Genomic DNA, 15,079 nt, shown 5'->3' on the forward strand with positions numbered 1-15,079 from the left:
CATAAATCAAGCACTTCATGGGTCACAGTGCTCAGAAATAATGCAACACTAAACATAAACGTGGTAGTGCTGTTCCCAAGACATCAAGGAGTGTGAATCTGACTAATTTTCAAATGCAAATATGTATGATTTTTGTTGAGGCTGATGCATATTAATATGCAGCGTTGCATTAGTTGTTGCTTCATCCATTCAAATATGTATTCATTCACATGGCAGGAATAAGCAGACAGTGGAGGATGAGGATGGTAGCTTTGGCATAGGTTTGTAGTCTTTGACTTTGTATTGTTTTGCACTTTGTTCTCAGAGATTTTGATCACAGGTGCTCCAAAGCCTGGGACCTGGAAATACCAGAGAGGGGTGGTTTGTGTGGGTTTTTTTCTTGTGGTTGGGTTTATTTGTTCTAGTTCTGTTTTTCCCCCCAGGCAGATTGTCTGATAAAGAACCTTCTTTTGTTGTCTGTGCTTCAGTTCTGCACATCCCACGTATCTGAAATACTGTAATTACATCTCCCCATCTCCAGCTACTTCCTTCCTTATGCTCTGAAAGAGGGAATACGCTGTTCCTTCAACCTGTCCAGTGCTGCTTATGGTGAGGACTGAGCAGGGTGGTGCAACAGGCAGACACAGCTGACAGATTTGAGCTATCATAGGAGAGGCAAAGAGATCTGAGTCTCTGCAAGCTCTTGCATTCTTTCCTAAACCAAAGAGTACTCTGCCAGAAAAAGAGCAAATGTAAGCTCAAGTTTCCCAGCCCAGTCTGTGTGCACTCCCAGTGAACTGCGCAAGGTTTGAAGTTTGGTGCAGAGCTTAACCAGGGGATGAGGAGCATCTCTTTGTTGCAAATCCCAGCTTTTGGTGTAGAACATAGAGAACATGCACTGTGAGCAACTGTTGTAGTTGGAGTAATTGTGTGACACCTGAACAGACACTGTTCTCTCAGGGCAGAAGTGAGGACCAAGACATTCAGGACCAGCACCTGAACGCGCTCTGCTCCAGGAAACGCACGACTGGTAAAGGACAGTTTGCTGTGTCCCTGTGAGCTCCCTTTTCTGAACCTTGGTATGCTGCTGAAGGAGCATCTCTCTTAAAATGACAAACCAAAATGTTAGTGTTTGGGATGAATTCTTAATCCTTCTTAGCCATGAAGTGGTGTGGACTCAGCAGGGAAAGAAGAAAGAGAAGGGAAGGGCTGATGTGTCCTAAGGCTTCTTCCCCTACATGAGGGCAAGACGTCTGATTTACAGCGGGTACTCTAGCTGAAAAGACTACTTTTTGCAAAATGGCACTGGCCGTGGGATCTGTTCTTTCCCACCTGTGTCCGTGAATTTCTGTGTTTTCGCTCCCTGTGGGACAGCTCTTACGGAGCTGGAGTTTCTTAGAACAGTGGGAAGGGAGTAGGTTCTGGTGGTGGTGTGTGGTTGATAGTTGGATTTCCACCGTGGTACACACACATGGTTTCAGTTATACGTTACAGCGACAGAATATCATCTCCAGAGGGACAGCAGAAAGACGTGTTAACGCTGCAGCCACATACAATGCTTAACGCCGCAGAATTGATTAGTGCAGCAGCGGCATTTTGTTATCCTGAGAGACAGAAGTATTCTTGAAAGTGCAGCCTCCCAACACCGGGCAAGGTGACGGGGTGGGGGCAGCTCTGCCCTCCGTACGCCTGACTCCCAGCCCAGCCCCAGCTGCTCAGGGCCCTGCCTGCCAGCGCCGTGGCCGTGCCCGCCGTGGGTGGGAGAGCCCACCAGCAGCAACACTGGCTTATCCTCTGCTAGTCCGCATGCAAACAGAGCATCTCCCTGGGCAGATTTCACTGGGTTGTGCCATATGCAGAAACTGCGGCCGTGCAAAGCGAGGAGAGGGGCTGGCGGGGCCGAGCGCAGGGTGGTGCAGCCGTTGCCTCCCTGCTCCGTGCCCCGGCACTGTGCGGGGCAGGGCCGGCACCGCACCGGCAGCGGAGGCCCCGCTCCTCCCGATGCCTGGATGTCTGCTGAGCCCAGTCAGGCAGCAGGTCAGTTCCATGTTGTGTTGGTGCGTGTAACAACAGCCACGCCGGTGAAGCGGGTGTCTCTGTATGGACTGTGCACACGAGGGTGGCAGTGAGTGGTAAGAAAGCCGTGAGCGTGCCACCCCTGAGGCATGGTGCCCCGTCTATGTCCTATGCTGTGCTGGGGTAGCCGGTCTCTTCACTGGTGCTGCTCCAGCGTGGTTTAGCTCCCATTTGCCAGCAGAAAAAGAGGATGTCTCTGGTTATTCTTGGAGCAGGCAACACGTAGCTTTTGTAGGATAATGCGGAGATACTTTCACTGTATTAAAAAATTAATATACTTCTATTGCTACTGGAATTGGAGTCTGATTAGGATTGTTACAGTACCGTAGTTTTAGCTTTTAATTACTTACTACATTACACAGTATCTAACAGCGCTAATAGAGTACAGAACTGTCATAGCTTTTGTTTTAAAGTGCAGTACTGTATGGTGGTTAATTGTGTAACAATGTTGTTCAATTACATCTGAAAGTGTTTAATAAAGTATGGCACAGAAAAGCAAATCGGAGTGGCATGTGTTAATTGGTGTCCGCGTCATTGACTCCATTTGGTTATAGTGATCACTGGGATATGAGGATCAAATGGCAGGTTGCCCAAATGGAGTCTTCAGACCCAACTGTCTTATTTGTACCACTTACACATGCCCGCGGTCTCCCACACTCGCACAGATTTTCACACCATGCACACACAAAGTGCTGTTAAGAAGCTCTTAGAAGCACACAGCGGCGCCAGCAGCTCTGTCCCCTGCTCTGCTCTCCTCCGGAGCTGCTGCTCCACTCCTGGTTGGCAGAGCACCGCGGCTGTGGCACGAGGAGCAGGTTGCAGCCATCCCCATCCGAAGCTGCAGAGTCAGCCCCACTTAGACCACAGGCAGGACCAGGACCTCAATCCCATGCCGGCACTGCCCAGGTCGGTGCTGCTTTCCTCTCGGTGGGCAGGCTCCAGTTATCCCCAGCGGAGCCCTGGGCGAGGGGGGGGCAGCCGTGGCAGGGTCCAGAGCCCCCATTGAGCCTCCCCACGTGGCTGAGCACGGCTCTCCAGAGTCACCGCAGCCGTGGGGATTGCCTTAAAGGCAGCAGCAAGAAAGCCAGGTTGTCAGCTCAGCTGCCCCAGTCCTCAGCTTGCCAAACTCTGCCAGAAAGCTGAAGGGGGGACATGGGAGCATCTTCCGTAGGAAGACGAAGGAGGGCAACGATGCTTGTGCTGCCAGCTGCTGTTTCCTGCAAGAAGCCCCGCTGCCAGCTCCCAGTGCAGGGCTCGCCCATCCAGCCTACCTAGCTGAGCAAACCCCAAACACAGCGTCCTCCCCTGGCCATGACCCAGAGAGCTGTTCCCTTTACTCTGGGCCAGCCTGGGACCCCCTGAGCAAACTCTCCCGCTGCCCACCCGTTGCTGCTCCCACTCAGCTCCCACCAGCTGGGCCATCAGTGGGGCTGTGGGGTGTCGCAGCGAGGGGCAGCTGGCACCAAGGGTGCCCATCGGCTGTGCCAGCTCCTCCGGAGCGCACCCTTTGCTGTACACAGCCAATTCGCAGATGCATACAAAGTGTTTCTTGTAGTTATTTCTTGAGGGGTGGTATTGTTCGTATCAATGTTCTACTTTTTACCCCATTTCACTGAAATATTCTCTGGAAGTATTTCTCCTGGAATAAACGTTTCAGCACATCAGGCTTGTTCCATAAGGGTTGATTGTCAAATTATAGCCTGCTTTCCTGCGAGTGCTGTGCTTTTGTACGGGATCAAATTGCATTAGTTATTTTTTCCTCCAGTATAAATACAGAATAATAGTGATATCTTTATTGTATCATATTTCTGAATGAAAAATAATCACAAACAGATTTTCATGCGGCATTACTACAGTGCAGGGATGCTTTTCTTGCCAGCCGGCCTCTTGAGGTGGTGTTGGGACCGCGTGGCACCAGCAGCGCCCGTTATCTTCAGCCAGAGTCCCCCCGCGCGCATTTTGATGGTCTCTTTACGGCTGCAGTGCTTACTGCCACACATTTTCTGTATTTGCTTGCATGTGGTCCTGGAAGCCACCTAGCATGCAGGTCATGTGCCCTTAATTTTCATTATGAATGAAGAGTAAAATGTGAAGGTTATTGCCTGGCAGTACAAATGCACTGTTTTTTTTTTTTATTTAGAAGCTCTATTAGAAGTGTCAGGAGTCCCATAACAAAGCAGGGCAAATATCCGCAGAGACACCTTGTTGAGAAAGGCAACTTGGCTTCTAAAAGGTTTGAATATGAATGTGGTTGTTTCTAATCAAGCAGTCCTTGAAAAGAATTCCCCACTATTACTTACCTCTCTCTTTTTTTTTTTTTTTTTTTTTTTTTCTTACTTGTAATCAGCCTGTTTTCCTCCTCAGGAAATGTGTCTCGTGCCAGCCTGCGGGAGGGGGGCACAGCCAGGGAGGGGACAGTGGGGCCAGGGGAAAACCCTGTGTCAAAGTATCTCCGCATCCAGAAAGCAGCTCAGGATTCCAAATGTATGTGGTCAGAAACCCACCTTGTTTTGGAAGTGAGAGGCCGTGTGCTTCCCACTCCCTGGGAAGAGTGGGCCAGATTCGGTTTTTTTTGGAGGCTGTTCCAGGGGGTGCCTGCTGAGGTGGACCACGGCCAGCTTTGGCAAAACCAAACCCTTTAATCTGTGGCAGGAAAAGGGATGTATTCTGCTTCTTGGACAAGTGCATCCTGAAACACGGGGACTCCTGGGCTGGAGCTGCAGTGCCAGCGGGCATGCCCCTCGCCACCGAGCAGGGACCCGCTGAGGGTGCCCCCGTTCACTGGCAGGGTGCCCTGCCCCCGGGCAGGGAAAGGCGCTCATGCCTGAGCCAAGCTGCAGGTGAAAAATTGAGTCTGAAATACTTTTTACCTTCTCTAAATCAGTGTATTCATTCTGGCTTAGCAGTGGCCATTGTGGCTCTGTGCTTGTGGTACTGTGCTGGGTTCGGGGCCGTGTGAGGACGGGGACAGCCCCCCAGGGAACCACGGTGTCACGGTGGCTGCCTTGCCGGCAGTTAGCGAAATTCACCTGAGCTCCCGTTCCAGTGCCGCGCTTGGCTCCAAGTAAATAATGTGACCACTGCCGTGACGGCATGGGTGGTCCTGGGCATCGGTGGGCAAGGGCAGGGGTCCCCTCTGGAGAGGGACAGAGCATCTCAGCAGAACCATCCCTCGGTCCCCGTCAGTGCCCGTCCTGTGGGACTCCCATGGGCTGGGCTACCCATCCCCTGGCCGTGCTCACAGGGCACACCTTAGCTCCAGCATCTTCAGAACACTTAGAAAATCTCCCTCTTTTTTTTTTTTTCTTTTTTTTTTTTTTAAATAAATTGTCAGTGTTTTTTCCCTCTACGAACCTGTAGCATCTGGCAGCAGGAAAGTACAGTAGGACTCGCTGGCACCGTGGTGCAGAGCCTCGAAGAATTCCGTATTGTGACAACACATCAAAATAAATTGCTGTCAACAGACCAAAACACCAAGTGCTGTGATTCTGTCTGACGTGTGAAGACTCAGACAGGCTGTCTTGACAAGTTGTGGTGGAGCACCTGCAATTGGCAGAAGACAGTGATATAAATCTGATTTGCCTGATATGCAGCACCTAGATATCGTTAATGTTGGTGACAATAACTCTGCATAACATTCCCGAGACATAGATCTGATTTTTTGTCTATTACTTGTGTTGTTTTTTGTCACACTCTGATACTAGCTCTGCTTCCCTTCCCTGCTCAGGGTCTGCCTAGGAACTGCTGTGAATAATAAACCGTATTAAAAAAAGGTGGTAACAAATTAAGGTTTAGTTCAGCCTCTTCTTGAGTATAAAATAAGCAGTCATTGTCCCGGCTGCTCAAGGCAAAAGATATGCCATGAAATTTTATTTTACACTAATCATAAAAATAATCATGGTGGAAGTTGTATTAATTTCCTAACTCGCAGCCAAAATATTGAAAATAGCAGGTTAAAAGCCACGAGTTGCAGTAAATCTTTTCTGAAACGTATGTGGTTTTAAACTTCTAGAGGAGGAAAAGAATCATTGAATAGGTGGTTAATTTTTACCTTTCATTATCAATAAATGGTAATTCTTTACAGTAGCAGCATATATCACAGCTCATTTATGAACACGTGAAACGTATCTTGGCTCTAGAGTTTAATTACTGGAAGTTAACGCTATCTTCCCTGTCTCTGCCCTTCCTTCCTAACACCGGTGTGATGTATTTCATCCTGACACTGGCAGGTACTGGAAAACAACAGCGCACGTGAATTGGGATGTCTGTCGTTGTCCCCTCTGCATATTTAAAGGCTCGGGATTTGAAACACTTTTGCATATGGCGATTGCAGATGACTGGGGAGTCATTCCAGCTTCAGGCAAAAGCGCTCGAGCTGAAGGCAATGGGTTTTGCTGGTGGCTCCTTGGCTTTGGGGCTGGAGCCATCCGTCTGGTGTGAGTTAGGGCTTGAGACGTGCACATGGCTGGTGCCCGCGGCAGGTCCCGTGCGAGGACAGTCCTGGGGCTCGGGGGGGAGCTGCCACCCTCCCCAGCACCAGGTGTAGGTCCCTGCTCCTCCCCTCTGGCCTCCGTTTGCTGGGTGTCCCCCTCGGTCGGCTGGGTGTCCCCCTCGGTCGGCTGGGTGTCCCCCTCCGCCGGCGGGGTGTCTCGCCCCGGGGCTGGAGCCAGGCACAAGGCAGACAGACCACTTGCTAATGTTTTGCGGCTGACGTTTGCGGAGGGCTGCGGTGCAGCGCGGTGGTGGTAGGTTATTTGTTCTATTTTGCAAAATGTTGAGGAACTCCTTCGGCAGCGAACTTCAGAAATGTCACTGTCCAGCCTGAGAGGCTGTAAGAGCAGAAAAGAGGTTTTTGAAATTACCATTCATTCTTGTCTGTATTGTTATTTTATCCCTTAAAGTCTGCTAATGAGAAATAGAGCCTCATTATGATTTTAAGGATGAGAGAGGAAGGCTTTTAATTAATGATATGTAAATGGTCTTGAATTGATTATGTTAGAATATCAAGAGAGATGGGTAGAAGCTGTGGTGTAATATATTTTAATTAAGAATTAATTAAAAATGATGGCAATTTCATAAAGCCTCACAGAAAATAGTGGAATTTACTTTCTGTCAGGAGTAAATTAGCCAGTGATTAAATAAAGGGCCTGCATTAATAGTGGAGTTATTTTTAAACTGTGCTATGAAGAATTGTGTAATTTTCCCCAAATAAGTAAAATAAAAATGTAATGTTTGCAAACAAGTTTTGGAAATGACAGCAGAATGCAAACTTAGTTTTGTGCCCTCCTTGTGCTGCGGTACTTGAGAAAAGTGATTTTAAATGGTTTCCACGGAGGGTGCCATGGTTCTGGCAAGCAGGGCCCAGCCCTGGTGCAGCCCTGGGTGGCTCCGGACATCGCGGTGGGGATGGCGGGGGGGTCCTGTCTGGGGGTACCTGAGGGGAGTCGCTTCTCCCAGAGCTGCTTGGATGCCCCTGCTGTGGGGAGCTTCCCCCCTGCACACAGGCACACACACACGCCTCTGTATGTTGCCAGAAGTGCTGGGTGCCCGGTGCATGGGAGGTAACTCCTGTTGTTCCTGGTTGACGGGGCTGTCTGGTGCTGTACCTGTGCCCTGGTTTGTGGGTCCCGTTCCCGGCTGGCTGCCACCAAGGACGCAAGGTGCCACGGCAGCCCCTCAGGGTGCGCGGGGAGGTGTCCCACCCCCTCCGCCCAGGGCTCCTCTCTGAACGCCTCTGGGAACCACAGCTCTGCCCTCTGCCCCGAGCACCAAAACCCGGGGAGGCACCCGCTGTGGGGGGCATCCACCTCTGCCCCGTGCCGGCGGCAGGGCAGGGCTGGCCGCGCCGGTGGCCTCGGTGGGGCGGCTGCTCTCGAGGAGCCTGAGCCGCAGGGGTTTGCCAGGCGTGTGCCCTGTCCTGCACCCTTCTGCAGTCCTGGGGGCACAGCTGGTGGGGACGGGGAGCTGCAGCACCCACATACCTGGGGAATAAACCGGGCTGTTATTAAAAGTCCTGCAGAGGTCCAGCCTTCTGGATTTATGTGGGTCTGAAAACACCCTGGGCTGGGGGCAGTCGCTCCCATGCTGGCATGTTATATGAGTTTCATGGACTTGCACATGCTATTCTGTAAATGGGCTTTATGCACTTGTTTAGTCTGCTATTCAATAAAGAGCATTACCATAGCAACTGCTCCATCACATGGTGTACACTCATGCTGTCTCGGAGATAAAGAGCACATTTTAAAGCAGCATATTCTTAATGTCAATGTCCTAAAATGCAATTTTTGATTATTATTTTTCTGGGAGAATATTTGTGATAAGCGACCATGCCTCCTTGGTGTCTCTTAACTCCTTTTACTACTACTTTGCTGGCAGCGGACTGTGTACCTACGGTAATTTCTTTTTCATTTGTAGATTTTCACATACAGATCATGAAATATTTGTTAGTTCAAGTCACAGCATGGAGCCTTGTGTCAATGGGATGCAATTTTTGTTGTGTTTAGCAGAGTTTGTCTCCAAGTGCTATTTCTAGACAGGCGGTAGCCAGTGCCCGATGCTTGAACCTGACTTTGTTCCTCTCCTGCGCGCTGCAGGAGAGCAGTCCTCATGCAGCTGGCACGGTGGTCACTCCTACGGAGACTGAGCGTGTCCCCGCGGCGGTGTGCCTCCTGTCCACTGGCCTGTGAGATGGGGAGTGGGTGGCTGGGCCCCCCTCCCCGCCTCCCGCCCTCAGCACCACATGCTGCTGCATCTGGGCGCCAGCCAGACGGGACCCTCAGCCGCAGGACAGGCACGGCTGCGCGAGGATGGCTTTTATGGCGAGACCACCACTGCTGCTCTGGTTCTGTCCCGGGCGTCAGGACCCGAGTGTGCCACACAGCTTCTGGAATGCAGGGTGCCCGGGCAGCTTGTCACTGCCCCCGTGTCACAGGCTGGGGAATCGTTTTCAAAAATATTTGGGGAAACTTTTTCACAACTCGCTGCCCATGCCCAGAGGAGAGGATACCGGAGCCTGGGAGGCTGTGAGATACGTTGTTAAATTGAGTAAAAGCCCATCGGAGCATCAGGGTGCATTCCCTGCTAAGTACTCTGCTCCCCACACGATGCTATCTAATTGTTTCTTGAATGATCTCAGCCTTTCTGCCTGGCTGAACCTGCCTGCCAGGACATTCCACACTGAGGATTCTCTGTGTGAAAAAGGGCTCCCAACTTAGCCTCCAAATATGTTTCCTACTTGCATTTACATCCTGTCTGTTTGAAGCCCAAATCTTAGCTCATTTGGTATTTTACCTAGAACGAGATGCGTGTGGATTTCTCTAAATATGTTGCTGATTTGTAGCCTGGTTGCAAATGGCAGTGATGAAATGTGTGTTTTTCAGCAGCTTTTGTACTGCAATAACCTGGATAACCAGGAGAGGTGTGCGGGGTGAGGGGTGTACCCTGCAGGCAGCCCGTGCAGGGCAGCAGGAGCGGTGGCAGGTAGGACCAGGTGCTTCTGTTTTCCAGCAGCGCACCCGTCGCTGGCAGAATTAATTCTGCTCCCCACAGTTATTAACTCGGCAAACCCATCTCAGTGCACAAGTGCATAAATATAAAGGAGGAGAGGGGACATTTCTTGGTGCAAAGGGCTTGGGTCGGTGGGCTCGTGCAGAGCTGGGGGGCTGATCCAGAGGCTGGGAAAGAAACTCAGATAACCCCCGTTAACTTCAGTGGGTTTTACACCAGGACCGTCTCCTCAGGAAAAAGTACGCATATAATCCCCGTTGCGTGTCTCATCATAATCCTCCTCCTCCTTTTCTGAAGGCAGTGAAAGGTACAGAACAGCAGCAGCACACCCAGAACAGTGAGAATTTTCTGTAGGATTTTGTGGCTTGTCATATGTGTAGGAACCCCCTGGGCCCCCGTGCTCCGCGCCTTGCTCCCTGCACGGTGTGTGACGTCCTGACAGGGGGGCTTGGTTGCAAACCATCCGTTGTTCTCAACTACAAAGCCTGGAAGAATTAACATTCCTTGCAATTATCCAACCATCTTAATTACTTGCCCAATATTCTCTCCGTATTAGCTGCCCAAATCATGTTGGGACTTTCCAGACTCAACTTCTGACCAGTTTGTTAGCCAGGAAACAGACAATGGAGTAGAAAATCAGAGTAAAAATTACTGCAGTGCTTTAAGTAATGCTCCAGCTGAGCTTAGAAGTGCTGGTAACAAATCGTGTCGAGTGACCATGGAATGAGGAGGGCTGGGGGGAAAGTGGTGGCAGGCTGGAGAGTTGGCACCCTCCGTGTTTGGGAGAACGGTGCCCCCGGCTGCCCTCGCTGTGGCAGGTGGGGCTGGGAGCAGGCAGCACCCTCGTGTTCACTGTCCCTTGCTCTCAGCACACACCCGATCCTCGGGAGTAACGCTGTCTGTGCAGCCAGCCTCTTCACACCAGGATGCTCTTGCACATTAACATGCCATGTGTGAGATATCTGTATCATCTCGCTCCTATCCTGGCTTACTGACTGCAGGAAAAGGCCATTTTTTATCAGTTTCTGCTTTAGTGAAGCAAAAGGTCCTTTGGTTCCTACCCACCATCTCAAAATGCGGAGTGCGTCATTGAAGAAGGCTCACTGGTCAATCAAAATGCCCCTGAAACTTCCTCTCCTAGCTAGGACAGTCTCCATCCTTCCAGCTGCAAGAAGGTGGGGAAGAAAGCCCAGCCCCGGCTTTGGGTGGTTTATGTTATGCCACAAATGGCTAATAAAGGTTTGTCATAACAAAAGCCCTATAAGCAGAAAGGAAGTAATAGTTTACGGCTCTTGTGCTATCTGCACCGTTCATTAGTGTATTCTGAGCTAGTAATAAAATTTTACAGGTTCATCATTTAAATGCAGGTTAGAAATAAATTTGATGATCCAACCAGAAAAGTAACAGAGACTGGTCAGTCTGTCTTTTTTCTCCCGATCAATACGGCGAGTGACACTAGACCCAACACACGCGATTAGGCGATAGTTAAACAGTTTACTCATAATAAGGTTATTGATCACGGGGGCTTCAAGCACAGCGCAGGGCAGCGATGGATGGAGAGGTTTGGGTGGAAGGGGAGTGCGGGCTGCAATGATGCTACGGTGTAATTCCCGGCACTGCTCCTCATTCTTGCTAGTGCTTTTATTAAACGTGTCCTGAACCCTTTGATGCGATAGAGCAAATCAGCAGCACAGGTCTCCCTCTTTGTTCTGGGATAAGCAGCGTGCCTGCTTTCTGCAGCTATCTTGATCAATGAGCGAACGGCTGGTATCAAACCCGCACGGAGGGAGCGTAGCTGGAGGGTGATCCCCCGAGAGCGGCAGTGATTGGAGCGCTGAGTTCCGTGTTGAAGGAGGAGGGAGACAGACAGGTTGTTTGAAAAAATTCCCTTTAGACCAAACACTGATGTTGGAGCTGAGCTACAAACACTTCTGCTGTAAGAAGTGCAACTTTATCAGTTTTCTAGGTTAAATGCTGCTCCTTGGAACGTAACATGCACTCTGCCTGGTTACCTCTGGCCACATCTCCCAGCAGCTTGTCAACATCAATTGTGCATTGAGTCTGACTGTTATTGCATTAATTAATTACTTAATTTTTCAATACACATTTTTATTTTTATCTAAAATCCCCCCTTGTTAGCAGATCAGGAGGAGTGAGTGCCTAGGCAGGGGGTGCAGGGGGCCGGGGGACCCGCAGAGCTCTTTTGGCAGCGCTCGTCTTTCATGGGGCACGTTTCGCTCCATCGTGTGCAGGTTGCCCAGTTCTTGGCACAATGGGCACAAGTCATGGCTGGATACCTGGGGCTTTCAGCAGTGCGTTTCTAGTGGATTTTAAAACCGTGTGCAAGACCTTCTTCTCTAAAAGAACCTCCACAGCAGTTTGCTCCAAGGTCAAAGGCAAATTCACTACCTGTTTGTGATCTTCCACAGGAAACGCAGTATTTGTTGCACCACTTCAACATTTACTTTAGCAATTAGGGGATATCTAATTATATGTTTGGCATGTGCAATGTGCTAGTTTTGGTGTAGCAATATAAAAAATGTTAAACATTAATATAAGGTTAATTTTGACTGATTCAACAGCTTGCTTTTAAGTTTCCCATTGACAGCCAAACTGCAGGGTTTAATGCTAAGCTTCACATTGCAGCTTATCTCCCCTTAATTAAAATTAAAATGTGAGCAACAACACAGAGATATTTTGTAGGCATCCTGGAAGAGGAGAAGCAGAAGCTCGAGTGATGGTTGTTTAATAAGATTATAATTGGAGAGTTAAAGCCTTGTGATCTATTTGAAGACTGGTTTGGTGCTGGTGCAGCTCCGTGGCAGGCGAGCCCCAGGTGCCTGGCCAAGCATCCCTCGCCGACATCTGGAACCAGTTGCAATACATCACTGTCAAAAGTGCTTTCTATACGTATCTGCATTTACACATTAGTTACCCACGCAGCACTCATCAAAAAAGCTGAACAATCTTGACACGGTGTCCCTGGTGGAACGGCAAAGGTGAACCGAAGTTGGGAGGCAGTGTCTCGCGTCACTGTCTGCTGAGCTTTTACAAGAGGAAGCCTGATTAAAACTGAAAGGAAAAATTTATCGTCAGCTTCTGCTTTGTATCATTTTTACCTACAAAAAGAGTATTTTGTTTCATACGAAGCATTTTATAATGGGGGCTGTAGAGGCTTTTAGTTTTCATCATTTGTCTTCGCTACAGAATGGTGCTTTGCCAGACCAGTCACCATGGCAGGGCTGCTGTGTAGGGTTTGGGTGTCTTATTATCTGCAGAATTTCCTCTTTCTTGCTCAGTTTTTGCTTTGAATTACAGAACCTGTCTATAGTTCATTCAGCCTTGTTGCACAGGGATTGATGTAATATGGACCAAGTAAGTTTGGGTAAGAGATTATTGCCAAATAGTTGTGTGTTTGTTGCTGCGACGGAGCGAGCAGCACTTGTGTGTTCTGGTGACAGGGGCTGCAGAATAAGAAGGAAAATAACTGAGAATTTCCTTGGAAATTCAGGGATTAGGAGTTAATTAGGAATTAAAAGTAAACATGTTGAGGAGCTGGAACAGAATGAGCAAAGCATGGAGCTCACCAGATGTGTTCTTTAGGATAGAAACTAACTGCTTTGGTGGAAACAGGAGATTTCACTCTTGGTGCAAGGCTCAAAGGGAGGCGATGCAGGGTATCATATTTATTTTTTCAATTAAAAATGGTTCTGCTGACATGTGCACTTGCAATAAAAGCTCTCGCTGTGTCTGCCACGGCAGCCCAGCAGCAAGCATTGACCAGCTGAGGAGGCATGGGGTAAGGACAGGCTGGGCAGCACCAGGGTGGGCTTCACCCACCCGTGCCAGGGGGATGGGAGCACCCTGTGCCGCAGCAGCATCGGTCCTCCGGGCTGCTCACCGCTCTGGGTGGGAGGGAAGCCCCAGACGTGTGCAGAAGCTGTGCTCTGCAGCTGCCAGAAGGGAGGACCCTTTTGGAAGGCGCTGGTGGAAATGAAGTTGCCCGTCTCTGGGTCCTCACCAGTACCTGCACCCCACTGCAGACTTGCGCAGGCAGAGCCGGGTGTGCGCCCTCCTCCGCAGGCTCCATGCGGGCAGCAGCGGGTGAAATAACTGAGGGGCTGAGCTCCTCCTGGGGGTAGCACCTGGCTCTTCCTCTTGGCCATTCATCACGTGCAGCCAAAGATGAAGGAGAGAGCAATTCCAGTGCCCAGCACAGATGGTGGGAGGGCTTCTAATGATGCCGTAAATGTCCCTACTGAGGAGGTTAGCCTTGCCCACAGCAAATCTGTCCTGTCAGCCCGTGAGTGGTTACCAGCCTTCTCCATCTGTTTGTGGAAGCTGGGCAACATCTTGAAGGCACCCTGACACCTCGTGCGTTGGTGTCATAGCAGCTCAGGAGAGAACTGCTCTGCTCCCAGAGCAGTAATTGTCCCCAGCACCGGGGAGCCCACTCAACCAGCCTCCTCCAGCCACACGCTCACGCTGCCGTTTGGGTGGAGATCTGACAGGCTGTGTTTCCTTCCCAAGATCATGCTCCAGGGGTAGTTTAGATTGGATATTAAGAAATAGTTCTTCACTGAAAGGGCAGTCAAGCATTGGAACAGGTTGTCTGGGGACGTGGTGGAATCACCATCCCCGAAAGTGTTTAAAAAACGCATAGATGTGGTGCTCAGGGACATGGTTTAGGGCTGGACTTGGCAGTGCTAGGTTAGCGGTTGGACTTGATCCTAAAGGTCTTTTCCAACCGAAATGAGTCTGTGATTCTGTGATCATGTCAGGGCATTTGTGGCTTCATTGCCTTGATGGCGAAACTTTCACCTCCATTGACATGCTTTGCTTTGGCTGGTTTTAGTGGAACTGTGGTGTGGGCTGACACGCTGTTTGCTGGTTGTGGGGCTGTGCTCGGCTCTGCGTCTCCTGGCGGGTTTGTGTCAGTACCTGTTGGACATTGACATTACTGGCACATTTCCATCCCCCTGGTCAGTGCTGCAGCGCAGGGCTGTGGGGGCAGCGGGGGCAGCAGGGCACCCACCAGCGATGCAGGTACCAGGTACGGCGCAGGCGAGACTGCCCCCAGCCAGAGGGCATGTCTGGCGGCCGCCCCCCCATCAAGCTGTCACGCTGAACATGGCTCCCTAAGTACCGAGCCGGCGGTGGGACCGCGCCGCGGCTCCCGTGGTGCTGCCCGTGGCTGTCCTACTGAGATGGGAAAGTCACAGAAGAGTGGAGCTGTGCAATGCATGACTGCAGTCCCTCCCTGCAGCTGGCACTTCAAATAGCCCGCAGAAATATTGTCACAGATGGGGAAGTCTTGGAAATAAATAGAAAATTTTCCCAAGTTGGAGATTTCCTCTGAAAGCTTTGGGAACTCCTCTACTCTTCTTTAACTGGCTTGCTTGGCTGGCACCATTTCCGTGCCAATCGTCTCAGCGTGGTTCGTGGGACCGTGCAGATGGGCTGTTGGCTTTTTCTCTGGCCACCATTTCGTGTGGTGTCAGCCGTGTTGACATACTTT

The 15,079-nt window shown here is 50.3% G+C and overlaps 1 protein-coding gene across 5 annotated transcripts in view; it reads left to right on the plus strand.

Moving 5' to 3' along the window:
- The window catches only part of PBX3 (PBX homeobox 3), a 115,708-nt gene that overhangs the window by 28,195 nt on the left and 72,434 nt on the right, over positions 1-15,079 (plus strand). The gene's annotated exons all lie outside the window — the stretch shown is intronic.

Source organism: Falco rusticolus, chromosome 9, assembly GCF_015220075.1.
Source record: "Falco rusticolus isolate bFalRus1 chromosome 9, bFalRus1.pri, whole genome shotgun sequence".
NCBI classification, from domain to species: Eukaryota; Metazoa; Chordata; class Aves; order Falconiformes; family Falconidae; genus Falco; species Falco rusticolus.